The sequence below is a fragment of the Helianthus annuus genome, chromosome 13 (assembly GCF_002127325.2).
Source record: "Helianthus annuus cultivar XRQ/B chromosome 13, HanXRQr2.0-SUNRISE, whole genome shotgun sequence".
NCBI lineage: Eukaryota > Viridiplantae > Streptophyta > Magnoliopsida > Asterales > Asteraceae > Helianthus > Helianthus annuus.
The window spans coordinates 111509617-111522724 of NC_035445.2; the positions used below are offsets into that span (position 1 = coordinate 111509617).

Below are 13108 nucleotides of genomic sequence, written 5' to 3' on the forward strand. Positions count from 1 at the left end.
ACTGTGAAATCTCTCCGAAATAAGAAAAGAAAGTGTAGAAGTAAGAAGAAACAGTGAGAAATAGCTACAATCTGTAGAAAACCTCCTCCCAAGCTCTGATACCACTTGTAGGATCGTTTGCTGACCCGAACGAGTCGTTCAGAGGTTGTCTCTTGCGTTTCAGATGCGGAATAATAAGAAATGCAAGTAAATATAGCTTGTTCTTCCTCCTAACTGCTTGTTTTATTTATTTGAAACGTTTTACAGCTCAATCGTCACACCGGCAGAGCTTCGACGTGGAATCCAACAACAACGCTATGAGGTCCGCTCAAACGACTCCTATATATAGGCAGTTGGGTCCGCTTATGTGTCATATGACCATAAGAGCGGACCAGTCAAGTCCACATAAGCGGACCATCATGCCATACGAGCGAACCTAGAATGTAAAGACCATATAAGCGGACCTAGCATATAAAACCTATACAGACTCCTGTTTTCTCGTATTACGTGCCCTATGCTATACATTACGACATAAGACCTGATCCTAGACACCTAGACGCAATCAACAGATGTAGTGCACTAACACGACTCGTATCAATCACGTCAAAAATCCATATTTCCAATATTATCTTTATCGAGTTTATAACTTATAGAATAAATAAGTATTCTACAAAAATGTGTAAGTTTCACTTACCTCGCATCCAAGCAACGTTTTCTTTTCGTACTTGCTCCGTTTGACCCGCTTCCTCCCAAGCCTCCATCTAGCTTGTCAAGAGTCAAACTATCATGATAATTCGTAAGACGGTTAGTTTAGTCATTATTAGCTACGACTATTCCGTCTTACAGATTTTATGTCGAATCTGCTATTCGACTTCATCATCGGTTAGTTTAACTTTCTAAAAGTTAACTACCGTTATTCATATGACAAGTACCATTTAAATTAAATCAACATCATGATTAGAACTCGTATTACTCCATATCACACATGATAAATCAACTTAGGCAATCACGCGTTTCATTCACAATTTCAACATATGCATATTCTTTTAGGCATTTTAACAAACACCTTATGGGCAAGATTATTATACTACTTTTATCTAGTTCATTACTAGCTTTTAACCCAATTTATATTATCAAAATCAAGCCCTCGGTCCAGTATTCGTGAACATTATCACTATCTTACTTCATGACATCAGTTTTCTCACAATTTAACATACATAATCATATGTTCATTACAATAATATAAAACCCACTTAACACACATATAGGTAATCACCAAATCATTCAAGTCATAGCATCATATGTATGATTTTCACTTAGGGTTTAGTTCCTAAGCATGTATACTTCACTAATTTAGCCATAGCTTCTCTAATCCTTACATAATTCGCGAATTATGATGCTAACTCAAATTTTGAAACTTCACGAATCATCAAATTTTTACATACCGTATGATCCCCTAGTTCGGGTGATCATTAATTCATGTCCGGTTGTGAATTTGAGCTTCGTTTGGCCCTTTAATTGGATGGATTTGTTGGAAGTCAGGGTTTTGGCTCTACAGCCTTCTCCTCTGGTCGATCACGCACACACACTTGTGTGTGTGTTGTATTTTGTTTTTCTTTTAAATAAACCAACTTCCAAGTTATCCACTTTAGTCCCTCGTGTTTTGGCTAGTTATTAAGTTAGCCACAACCTAATTCTTTCTAACAATATTCCCACTTGTTAACTAGGTTAAACATTCCTAGTTATCTTAGTGGGTTCAGGGAGTTTATGACTTAGTGTATTTTAAGTCCTGTTAACTCGGGACTTTTATCCATTTTATTTTCTTAAAAGCTCTTATTCGCTTTTTAATTAATTTTAGGATTATTTATTTCAATCTTAATATTTACCGGGTTACTTTTACCACTAACGGTACTTTACCCGTCTTTTAGTATTAACGGGGTTTGATTACCAAACCCGTTTTCGGGATGTTACACTTGCGTAACGCGTTCACTGAAGACCCTCTCCCGCACGACACGAGGAGCGGTAATTGGCCTGGAGATTTAAAGACGCGCCTCTCGACGCGTCCTGAAGGGCATCTGCTCCCCGCACGACACGGGGAGCTATATTCACATAAAGTTTTGAGCAGATGTTGGGTTTGAGTTGTTTTTCCATATATAAACATCATTAACTTTGTAAAACAATAACCCTACGAATTAAGGATTGCTCTGGATGAAAATTGGAGATCAAGAAGCTAAATTTGAAGGTTTTGAAGCTCCGGTTGAAGATTTGAAAATTGGGGGATCAAGGCTGCTCGTGAATAATCATTCGGGTTCCCTTGTTCTTTACTTTCGTTGTTTTGACCGTGTTTCATTCTTTCTATTTGTTCTTTGATTTTTTGTACAAGATGATTGATGGCTAAGAATTATAAACTACCTAGATTAGTATGATTAATTGATAAAGTTTGGATTTTTATTGTTAGTGACTACTTTCTATGGATAATTAACTTCGTCAAAGACTTGGTAATGCTATTTGATGTGTTTGACTATCTTTACTTGTTTGATTTCATGTTATTGCTTCCACATGTATTTTGATTAATGTCTTTTATAGAATAGGGTTGTGTTAGATTATTCGCATTCGTGTTTATAGTCTTTACGGTTAATTGGCCAATACACCATAGCAAGTTGCTTTGTGAATCAAATAGGTCTAGGTGGGCTACTAATCTCAAAACCTGTAAAGTGAGGGATTGTCGGTTTTTCTAGGTTCTTAGATAACTAAAGGTAGGTACTTAGTTAATTCATTTGGAGGACTATAAGGAAATCCATATAAAACGGGCATTATAACAACTTGCTAGTTTCCATAGGTGTCTTCCAAAGAAGGGTTGGAGGTCCTGTTCGGTTTCTTAGTAAGTTTAGTATTTTAAGATAATGGTTCCATAGTTTAGCCACGTCAATCGAATTCCATCTATTCCAGTCTAGGTAGTTATTTCATCATCATCTGAGTAAAACTCCAGAAATCTCGTCTGCCTCTTTAGTTAGTTAATTTAGTTTATATTTGATTTAATTGCAACCGTAGGATTTTAGAAACCCCCCTAACACATAAAAACAAATAGTCGTGTCAGTCTATTAAGTCTAGTTTACGTATTTTAAAGAGTCCCGTGGGTTCGATTTAGGAACTTACTTAGCTTACTAGAGTCGATCAATTCGTTTGCCGGTTAGTAGTTTAGTTAAGTTTTAAAGAGTCTAGAGTATAACTTTGTGTCTAGATTAGATTAATTCAGTCGTTAATTGATAAACTACTATTAGCACATCAATTTCCAACCAAATTTGCGCATTCAAATCAACCTTTTCCGGTTCAAGGAATGTGACCCCAACGTCGGTGCGAAACATAAGATAGATCACGAAGAGAATGTAGATAGCCATTGCCAGGTACACTATTATCCCAATGAACACATTTGCAAGTGTCCCCATATTCTCCAATTCACCAGCACACCGATTTTCGCCATCACATTTGAACTGCGAGTCGGATGGTAAATCAAGAAAATCAAGAACCACCTTCTTCGATAACAATATGGAACGTGGTCGTCGGCTTGTTTTCAGATCTTCAACTTCATATAAAAAATTTCAAACATAGTTTAAATCTAATATATATTTGAAAAAAATACAAAGTACCATATGATTGCAAAACAAATTAGTTAACCTTTTTCACACAAATCTCATGGCCTTAACTATTTATAGGTACCCGGTACCATTTTTTTAACCTCTTATATCCAAATTGAGAGAATCGAGTCATGAATCATTTTGCTTTTGTTTATAGTTCTCTAAACAAAAGAGAAAATGGTAAACAACTTGTATCTGTATTTAGGAATAAGCAAATGGTACCGGTTACCGGTTCGGAACCAGTACAACTACTGAATTTCCCAAACCGAAACATCTTTGGAACCGACATTTGGCGTTTTCGATACTAGTTCGGTACCAGTATTATGAAAACTAGTATTCAATTTAGAGTTTCTTTCATTGAAAAACAAAGACCTTGTACAAGAGGTTAAATACAGGAAAAAGGAAACATGAAAAAGGAAACAGAAATATCACAATGATATGAAAGCTAATTAAAATTAAAATCATAATAATTTCCTTTACTCCCCCTCAAGATGGAGCATGTAAGTTTCGAATGCCCATCTTGACAAGTAACGTTTAGAGTTGCTGAGATCCCAAACCTTTTGTGAGTAAATCTGCAATCTGATCTTTGCTGTTTATTTGCATTGTCATGATTTATTTGGATTCAACTCTCTCTCGAACAAAGTAACAGTCCATCTCAACATGTTTGGTTCATTCATGAAAAACTGGGTTGTTAGCAATGTGACGAGCTGCTTGATTATCGCAGAAGAGAGTTGTTGGAGCTGTCAGGATGATCTGTAGATCCTTAAGTAACCATCGGACCCATAAGATTTCACTAACGGTGGATGCCATGGCTCTATATTCAGCCTCTGCAGAGGAACGAGAGACTAGAGATTGTTTCTTGGACTTCCAAGAAATAGGAGCACCACCCAAAAGGAGAAGATATCCGGTTCTCGATCGTCTAGAATAGGGGCATCCAAGCCAGTCTGCGTCACAGTAAGCAGTTAAGACGGGTTCGCCAGCTTGTGGGAGTAAAATACCCTGTCCTACTGTTCCTTTTGATTCAATAGGAAAGGAGCTTGGTCGACAACCCATCATCCCACTATCTTCTAATATGTCCAGAGTGAATTTTCACTGACTTAGAACCAACCCTTCAGATGTTTTAGCGACTTCGATTCCGAGGAAATATTTTAATCTTCCCAAGTGCTTGATGCTGAATTGTTTATCAAGGCACTTCTTTGTTTGTTGAATTTTCACGGGATCGTTTCCTACCATGATGACGTCATCGACGTAAATGAGGACTGCAACAAAAGAGTTCTCTTCTTTGTATGTGAATAAGGAATGATCGACCTTAGATTGCTTGAACCTTTGACTGAGAAGCAAAGATGTAAACTTTTCATACCAGTTGCGGGAGGCCTGTTTCAACCCGTAAAGAGACTTTTTGAGCCGACAAACACGATTTTCGTTTTCCTTAGAAAAGCCTTGAGGAGTCTTCATGTATACTTCTTCGTGGAGATCTCCGTGTAGGAAGGCATTATTTGCATCCAGCTAGTGAACAATCCAATATTTCTTTGTCGCTACTGCTAAAAGAGTTCTCACAGTAATCAGTTTTGCCACCGGTGCGGAAGTATCATGAAAATCCGCTCCTTCCTGTTGGGTAAAACCTTTTGCTACTAGCCGAGCCTTGTATCTCTCAACTTCTCCATTTGGTTTGTACTTAATTTTGTAGACCCATTTGGAGTCTATGGCTTGTTTCCCTTTTGGCAAAGTTTCCAAAGTCCATGTTCTATTCTGTTCAAGAGCCCGTATTTCCTTTTGCACGGCCTCTTTCCATCTTTCGTCTTGCACAGCTTGTTTGAAAGATTTTGGCTCATCGTGGGAATTGATGGCCGCCAAAAAGGCTTTATGAGAGCTAGAAAAAATTTTGTAAGAGACATAATTGGATAAAGGGTGTACCGTCGAGGATTCTTAACCGGAAGTGGACAAGGTGTGATCTATTGATGGTGGGAGATCAACAACAAAATCACCAAGTCATTTTGGTTGAGTTCTGACTCTTTGCTGTCTAATTGGTTGTGGTTCTATATGGATTGTTTCATCTTCTATTTGGTTTTCAGTATGGTGATTTGATTCAGTATTGGCTTCAACCTGATCATCCACTATTTGGTTACTTTGTTGGACCTGGTCTTCATCAGAAACAGTCGGCTCGTTATCATTTATTCCATTTGTACTTTCAACCCGAGTTGTATTATCCGGGTCCAGTGGTTCAGGCCCACTCATATGTGTAGTCTGGCCCAAGATTTCTTGATTGGCTTCATCGGTTTCCTTGTAATACCAAGGAGGGAAATCAAAAAGCTTCTTATTTTTCTCTTTGTCAATACGGTCTGAGTTCCCAAAAGGGACGTTTTCTACAAATTTCACATCTCTTGACACCACCACTTTGTTGCGGGTAATATCATATTTTTTGTATCCTTTCGTTCCTGGTGGATAACCCAAAAACACTCCGGGTTTCCCCCTCCATTCGAATTTGTCCCCATTCGTGTCGGTATTTCTAAAATAGGCGAGGCAACCAAAGACCCTCATATGTTCATACTTAGGTTTTTTCTCAAAGAAAATTTCAAATGGTATTTTGTTGCCGATGGTTTTCGACGGGAGACGGTTGCTTATATAGGCAGCTGTCATGACACACTCCCCCTAAAACCTTGTTGGCAGATTCGCCTCAAATCTTAGGGCTCGTGCAGTCTCAAGTAAGTGTCTGTGCTTGCGTTCCACAACACCATTTTGTTGCGGTGTGTGTGGGCAAGTGGTCTCGAGAATTATGCCTTGTTCGGCATAAAAGTTGTGCATTCGGTTTGAAACAAATTCTCCCCCGTTGTCACAACGGATTCTTTTAATCAATTTTCCAAATTGTGTTTTGACCATTTTGTGGAAAAATGTTAGACGGTCACCCACCTCAGATTTATGTTTTAGTAGGAAAACCCAAACGGATCGACTATAGTCATCCACGACTGTTAAAAAATAGTTTGCCCCCGAAAGCGAGGGAATTCTATATCTTCCCCAAATATCACAATGCAACAATTCAAAACATTCTTTGCTTTTGATAGAACTTATAGGAAAAGGCAATCGGGTGTGTTTAGCTTTAGCACATGAATCACAATCAACCGTTTTAAAAGAAGCATTCTTGGCTAAATCAAAATGAGAAAGTTTATTACTAGAAGTATGACCAAGCCTTTTATGCCATACCTCCACCGAAGCCATCATAGCCTTTCTTCTATTCTCCACCATCTTGATCTGGTATAGTCCACATTCACATTTACCCATTCCAATCAATTCCCTTGAACGCAAGTCTTGTATGAAACAGAATTCGGGAAGGAAAATTACCGCACATTGATGATCTTTCGTTAAACTACTCACCGATAAAAGGTTACACTTAAACTTTGGAACATGCAACACCCCCTTAATTTTCCTTCCACTTCGTAAATAGCAACTTCCTTTACCCATGAGAGGTATAGAATCATCGTTCGGGATCATAACATGAGGTTCACAAGTGGAAGCCATCATGTCTTCTAACCATTCAGCTTGGTACGTTATGTATTCGGTACAACCCGAATCAACTATCCAATCGTTGGATGAGTCGTCTCCCATGGACGTCGATCAGAGTGAGATAGTAGAGTTTTGGATTTGTTTGTCGAGCAGGATAGTAGCCTGCTCTGATACCATATGAAAACTGGTATTCAATTTAGGGTTTCTTTCATTGAAAAACAAAGACCTCGTACAAGAGGGTAAATACAGGAAAAAGGAAACATGAAAAGGGAAACAGAAATATCACAATGATATGACAGCTAATTAAAAATAAAATCATAATAATTTCCTTTAAGTATTTAGCGGTTTTTACCTTTGGATACCAGTACCGAACCGTACCGTACCTGGTATTTTCGGTGGTACCCATTTTTTGAATTTTTAGTACCGGTTGGTACCGAGCTCATCCCAACTAGTGTAGATAAGAGGCATTTGTAGATTTAGTCTGGTTTAACCGGTTTCAAATGTATATAAAAAGATATTCAAATGAGTTGAAAACAAAAAAGGGCTGCCAAGATTTCAATCAGTTTGACTGGTTTTAAATTTATGTAAAAAGATATTCAAAAGAAAGGGTTGCCAAAATTTTGACCCGTTTCACCAGTTTCAAATTTATGTAAAAGGGTATTCAAATGAGTTGAAAACTAAAATGGGCTTCCAAGATCTCTAGCAAAGCACATAAAGAATTCAATAATATGTGTAACGCCAATGGATGCCAAAAACATGTAGCAACCTCGTTTTGAATTAGTGAGACCAAAATACAAAATAGAAAAAAAAAAAAAAAAACTTAATTGCCAATATTAGTTATCTTCACCTCAATTTGGCGTTTTCGATACCAGTTAGGGCTAAATGTAATAACGTGCAGGATTTTGAAACGTTAAGTACAAAACTCGTCAACTTTAGAGCTATAGGACACCGCCTGAAAAATAGTATTAACATAAAGAACAAAACTTGCAATTTACTCTTTTTTGTCTTCTATTGTGATTTGCATTTCTAGTCCCTCATGTTTGTGTGCTTTATTTTTGGACCTGCAAGTTTTGTCTTTTTTTTTTCTTTTGGGTCTTTAAGCTTTCTCTATGAGTTTGTATACACTTTATGCCAGCTCGTGGTATAAGTTCGTGTTTGTCTTTACATAGCATGATTTTACTACTCCGCCCCACAACGTGGGGTTAAACACCAGTTATATAATCATATTTGACACACAAAATTAAATGAACCATAGGGACCACGACCCAACTATTTTAATGTATTGGGCCGAAAAGCTTGCCTGCATAGTTTTTCTTATCTTTGGCCCGCAACCAAGCTGACTAACCTGGGTTTTTACTCTCTAATATTTTACTAGTGGGAAACCCGCGCGTTGCCGCGGAAATTGATAATATGGGGCGAGAACATAATACAAACCTTTTAAAAATAAAAATAAACTTATAGAAGTTGCATATTTATATAAAAGCACCGGCGTTTCCCCAATTTCAGTAGCTATCAGTCTCCAAATTCCCTCACATACTCTTGCCTATTACATGAAACCACCCCACCCCCTACTTACCTCTCCACGTCCTCAAGTTAATCTTAACACCTCTATATTCCTGGTTGTTTTGCCAATAAATAATTATTTCACAGGCTATGAGAATTCTATTGATACAAAAGTTCACACATCAATCGATGGAACCTTCCATGCCGGACAAGGTTCACACTAACAATGAAACCAAAAAAGACAAACCTGAGAACAAATAGGAAACCCATAACTGTCTCCTGATCTCAAAATTGATAAATAGGTCATCACCACAAATATCATCATCATGACCTATTGGTGTAGTGATATGTTGTCCCCTTACAAATGTGACTTGCAAGTACAAGGTAAAGGTGGAATTAAGGTGTTAAAAGAGCTAGGGACTCAACTCCAATATAGTTAGGTCATGCTCACACTTCCCCAACACAAGTCAAACCTTCTTATGCACAGTTGTCAAGTCAAAGCCTCTGGTTTAAACGAATCAAACCTCACATTCTATCTTAATGACACGTACCCATGTTTTCAACTTAGTGATTCTGTCTGTTATTCAAAAGTTGTGAAACTTGGTTCAGCTATTATTAGTATTTCTGAATAGTGAAAACAAACACGTGAAGTACTCAGCTCACACCTCAGGTTTTTGATAATCAAAATTGCATCTCTAGATTTACAAAGGGTACCTCACTCGTCCAGAAGATGTAAAAAAGCATAGATACTAAAAGATGGCGCACACGGTATAACATCTTCTCATCTCAGCAAATACCTTGTCCATCAAATAGTACTTGATGATGACAAAATACAGAGAAATACAATGACTATGTAACAAGGGAAAAAAAATAAGATACTACTAATGCAGCTCGAGACATGGAAAACAAAATTGTCTCAAGCTGATTTGGATTTGTAAGATGAGGTAACTCTAGTTTATATAAGAGATCTCAAAGCTGAAAGAGAGTTACACATGTCTCTTGATGAATATCGTCAAGCAGTTTCTAAGAGTGATGCACTTTAAGGTCAAGGAGGAAGTTGATACTTCGGCTGTCAAAAAAGTTGCGGCTGAAGAGTTAAAGGTAACAAAAACAAGGCAAATTGCACAATGCCACGCTGGACAAAAAAGACAGTTCATGATTGTTGAGCTTATAAAAAACGAAACAAAGAGGATATGGTGGTGACTTATCATCTATCGCCTCTATACAGGGCATGGAAGTTGGAACAACTCAGTGAGATGTTATTCATGTGATGGATTGCAAACGAGTTACATTGAAAAGAACCCCGCTATATGGAAATCTCCCCCGTCCAAATCTAGAACCATAGTAACTAACCAATTAACATCAGATGACCAAAACTTTTATACCATCTCATTAAAATAATCTAATATATCAAGTTGTATAATAATAATAATAATAATAATAATAATAATAATAATAATAATAATATACATTAATTTAACCAAGTTAAACAAGCCCAAAACAATAAGTCCAAAATTGTCCGAAAAAGGACTCTGTGATGGCCGCAGCTGGGTTGGATGGTGTTTGATAAGTAGGAGGATGTATAAGAGTCGATGATTGTTGAAACAAATTACATATATAATTACATGTTTACCTTCATAATTAGGCTCATCTGTTCCATGACCAAAAAGCCCAGTTCAAAGAATCTGGTGCTTCCAGTTTCAAATAATCTGCATCGGAAAATTTATGATCTTTTATATTCAGGCCTCGAGAAGAAAATGCTGCTACCATTAGTACTTGGTTATGAAGTATATGCTCCAAACCGTCCCAATGCTTCAGTTTCCTTAAAGCTCTCTGCCACCATTAGGAAAAAATAATGCATCAGAATAAAAGTGACTTACCCTTCCTTCTGGCCAAACCCTGAACCAGTAACAGTTGAAATGCCAGTGGCTTCTAGAAGCCAAACTTTATAAAAAAAAAAACATGCGGTTTTACGTGATTGCCTTCTGCCCTAAAATCTAGTTCTCCTTGTATCTTCATGTGAATTTTGAACTAAAGTAGGAATATTATCCAGATCCGTATTGTTCTTATTTCTATTTGTTTAAAGACAAAAGTCCTAGATTAAACAATTTCCACCCCCAAAATCTCCCCTTCACCAGTGAATAACAACTTCGATGTTAAACTGATTTTGTTAAATCAATAACAAAATAATATGTTCTATTTATATGTATAACCTGTCAAAAACATCCTTGATCTGCTTCTTAATGACATCACCTTTCCTCGGAGTCTTGATATGTTCGACAAAACCCAAAACAAATAAAACCCTGCCTCAAGTGGAATCCAACACAAAAACTTCATATGTTCAATGATATTCAAACTATTATAGGTGGTTCAGAGAGTAAAACACACAAATAAAATAGATAATTACGGTGGTTCAATCACATACTTATTTCCTGATCTGGGTATATTCAACCATACAGATTCACCCAACAACACTGCCAACAATACTGATTAGGTAACCAAATTCCCTGAAAACGAAGCAACCTGCATATGCAATTCAAAACCAATCGATTAACCGTATAATACAAATTACCACTTGAGTGAAAAATTGATTTAATCCTTGCCTGAATCGTGGAGAAGAAGGGTTTATTTATCTTTTTGGTGCCCTAATTAAAATTAAATGACCAGATTAGATGCAACTCAAAACCCATTCAGTGTAATGCAATTTCACTTCAGATTGAAACCAATATAGACCCTAAAGGATTAATACTCCAGAAGTTTAAACATGATCTCTAAATCAGTAAATCACACAATTAATATCATAATATGAAGATACATCAAGATATGAGGATAAATTTCTCTTACTTTAGTGCAGGCGACAAATGGCTCCGGCTAGGGTTTCTGATTCCGACTGTTCACCAAAGTAGAAACACTCAAGCCTTTCTTGCATTGATACAAATATTGAATGTGTGACCTAAAGAATACACAAAATGTAAGAGTCATTAGGAAAACGAAGAAAGTTACAGAGAGAGAGAGAGAGAGTGATGAGGTCGATATGGGAGGAGAAAGGGAATCAAAAGGCCTTCGTTAGAAATGATGGTGGCAATTAAGTTCAGTAAATATAAGCATTTCTTTTGGTGGCAATTAAAGTCAAGGAGGATGAATTGACAATTGTGCCCTTCCAGCGTCTTAAAATACCAAACCCTTTCCTATTTTTTCTGCTTACACAGTGTTGTATATGCTACTTCCAGTGTTATACATGATGTAAAATTACATTTTTGTACGTCACTTCTCCTTTTTATAGTATTATAGATAAGACCTGAAGCCCATACTAAGAACAAAAGAAGGGCTGGTCTGCTTTTGGCCTGTTGTAGAGGTCCACAAACCGGGTTTTTCTAATACCCGGGTTTGGGTATATACCCGGGTACAGATATGACCGGGTTTTTTACTTTTTGGGTATTGGTCATATCTGGGTCGAGTTCGGGGTCCGGGTTTTGGCCAGAAAATCTATACCCGGGTTCGGGTAGGGTTTAGGTTCGGGTTTTCAATACCCGGGTATTAGAATACCCTATTTCTGGGTCCGGGTAGGGTTCGGGTATGGTTCGGGTATTAATTGGGTATGATTCGGGTTCGGGTATAGATCGGGTTTTTCGATTCGTTTTTTGCATAAAACATAGAAATATAATTGAAACATTTATTTTTACGTATTGTATGCCTTAAAATTTGCCCAAAAAAGTCTCACACAAGCACTAAACGTTCAAAAAAAGTTGTTGTACACAACATGTCGGGGTATTACGAAAACCCGGGTACAGGTTTTATGGAAAACCAGGTATGCTAAAAAGCCAGGTACGAAAAAACCCGGGTTCTGGTTCGGGTATTGAAGGGTCGGGTTCGGGTTTAAAAAAACCCGGCTTTTCTAATACCCGAGTTCAGGTTTTTTTTCGGGTTCTGGGTTTTTGTGCACCTCTAACCTGTTGGAATTGCAATAATAAGAAGAACTGCGAGCAATATCATAAAAAACCAATATCCTTCTCATTTTTCTCATAAAAATCCCTCAACAATTTTTCACATATGAAAAACAAACATACTTTATGGTTTGCCTCACAAAAGTCACTCAACAATTTTTTGAATATTAAAGTCGCTTCACATGTTAAATTTGAACAAAATTATGGCAAAATTAATTTAAACGACTTGGAATCGTTAGAGTTATTCATCGGTTCATTTCAGTTTATTCGATTATTTGGTTCCTTTTATTCGGTTTGAAATTTTTTGGGTTAAACCAAAAATCGAACCAAACTCAACGGAATTTAAGTACTTCAAAACTGAATCACAACCCGCATTCAAATTTCGTTTGGTTTTCGGTTTCAACCGAATACGACTTTAGATAATTAGGTTTATTCGACTAAATATAAAGTATGGCTTACTTTGGTTATTTGGTTTATTGGGCTACAAATAAACCGAATTCATTTTATTCGGTTCGGGTTTAATTGTTTTTTGTTTGATTTTTCGTTTTT

General features: G+C 37.1%; 1 long non-coding RNA gene across 4 annotated transcripts; it reads right to left on the minus strand.

Moving 5' to 3' along the window:
• Positions 1-9379: 9379 nt before the first annotated feature.
• On the minus strand, positions 9380-11709 carry LOC110898961. 4 transcript variants are annotated; one of them, XR_002569821.2, is made up of 4 exons: positions 11041-11212; positions 10829-10918; positions 10249-10448; positions 9380-9684 (listed from the first exon to the last, which is right to left on the minus strand). It is a non-coding gene; the product is annotated as an uncharacterized LOC110898961 (long non-coding RNA). The 4 variants fall into 4 exon arrangements; XR_002569820.2 differs by lacking the exon at positions 9380-9684 and adding an exon at positions 9691-9948; XR_002569819.2 differs by lacking the exon at positions 9380-9684 and adding an exon at positions 11460-11709 and having other exon boundaries at positions 10066-10448; positions 11041-11138.
• Positions 11710-13108: the final 1399 nt, after the last annotated feature.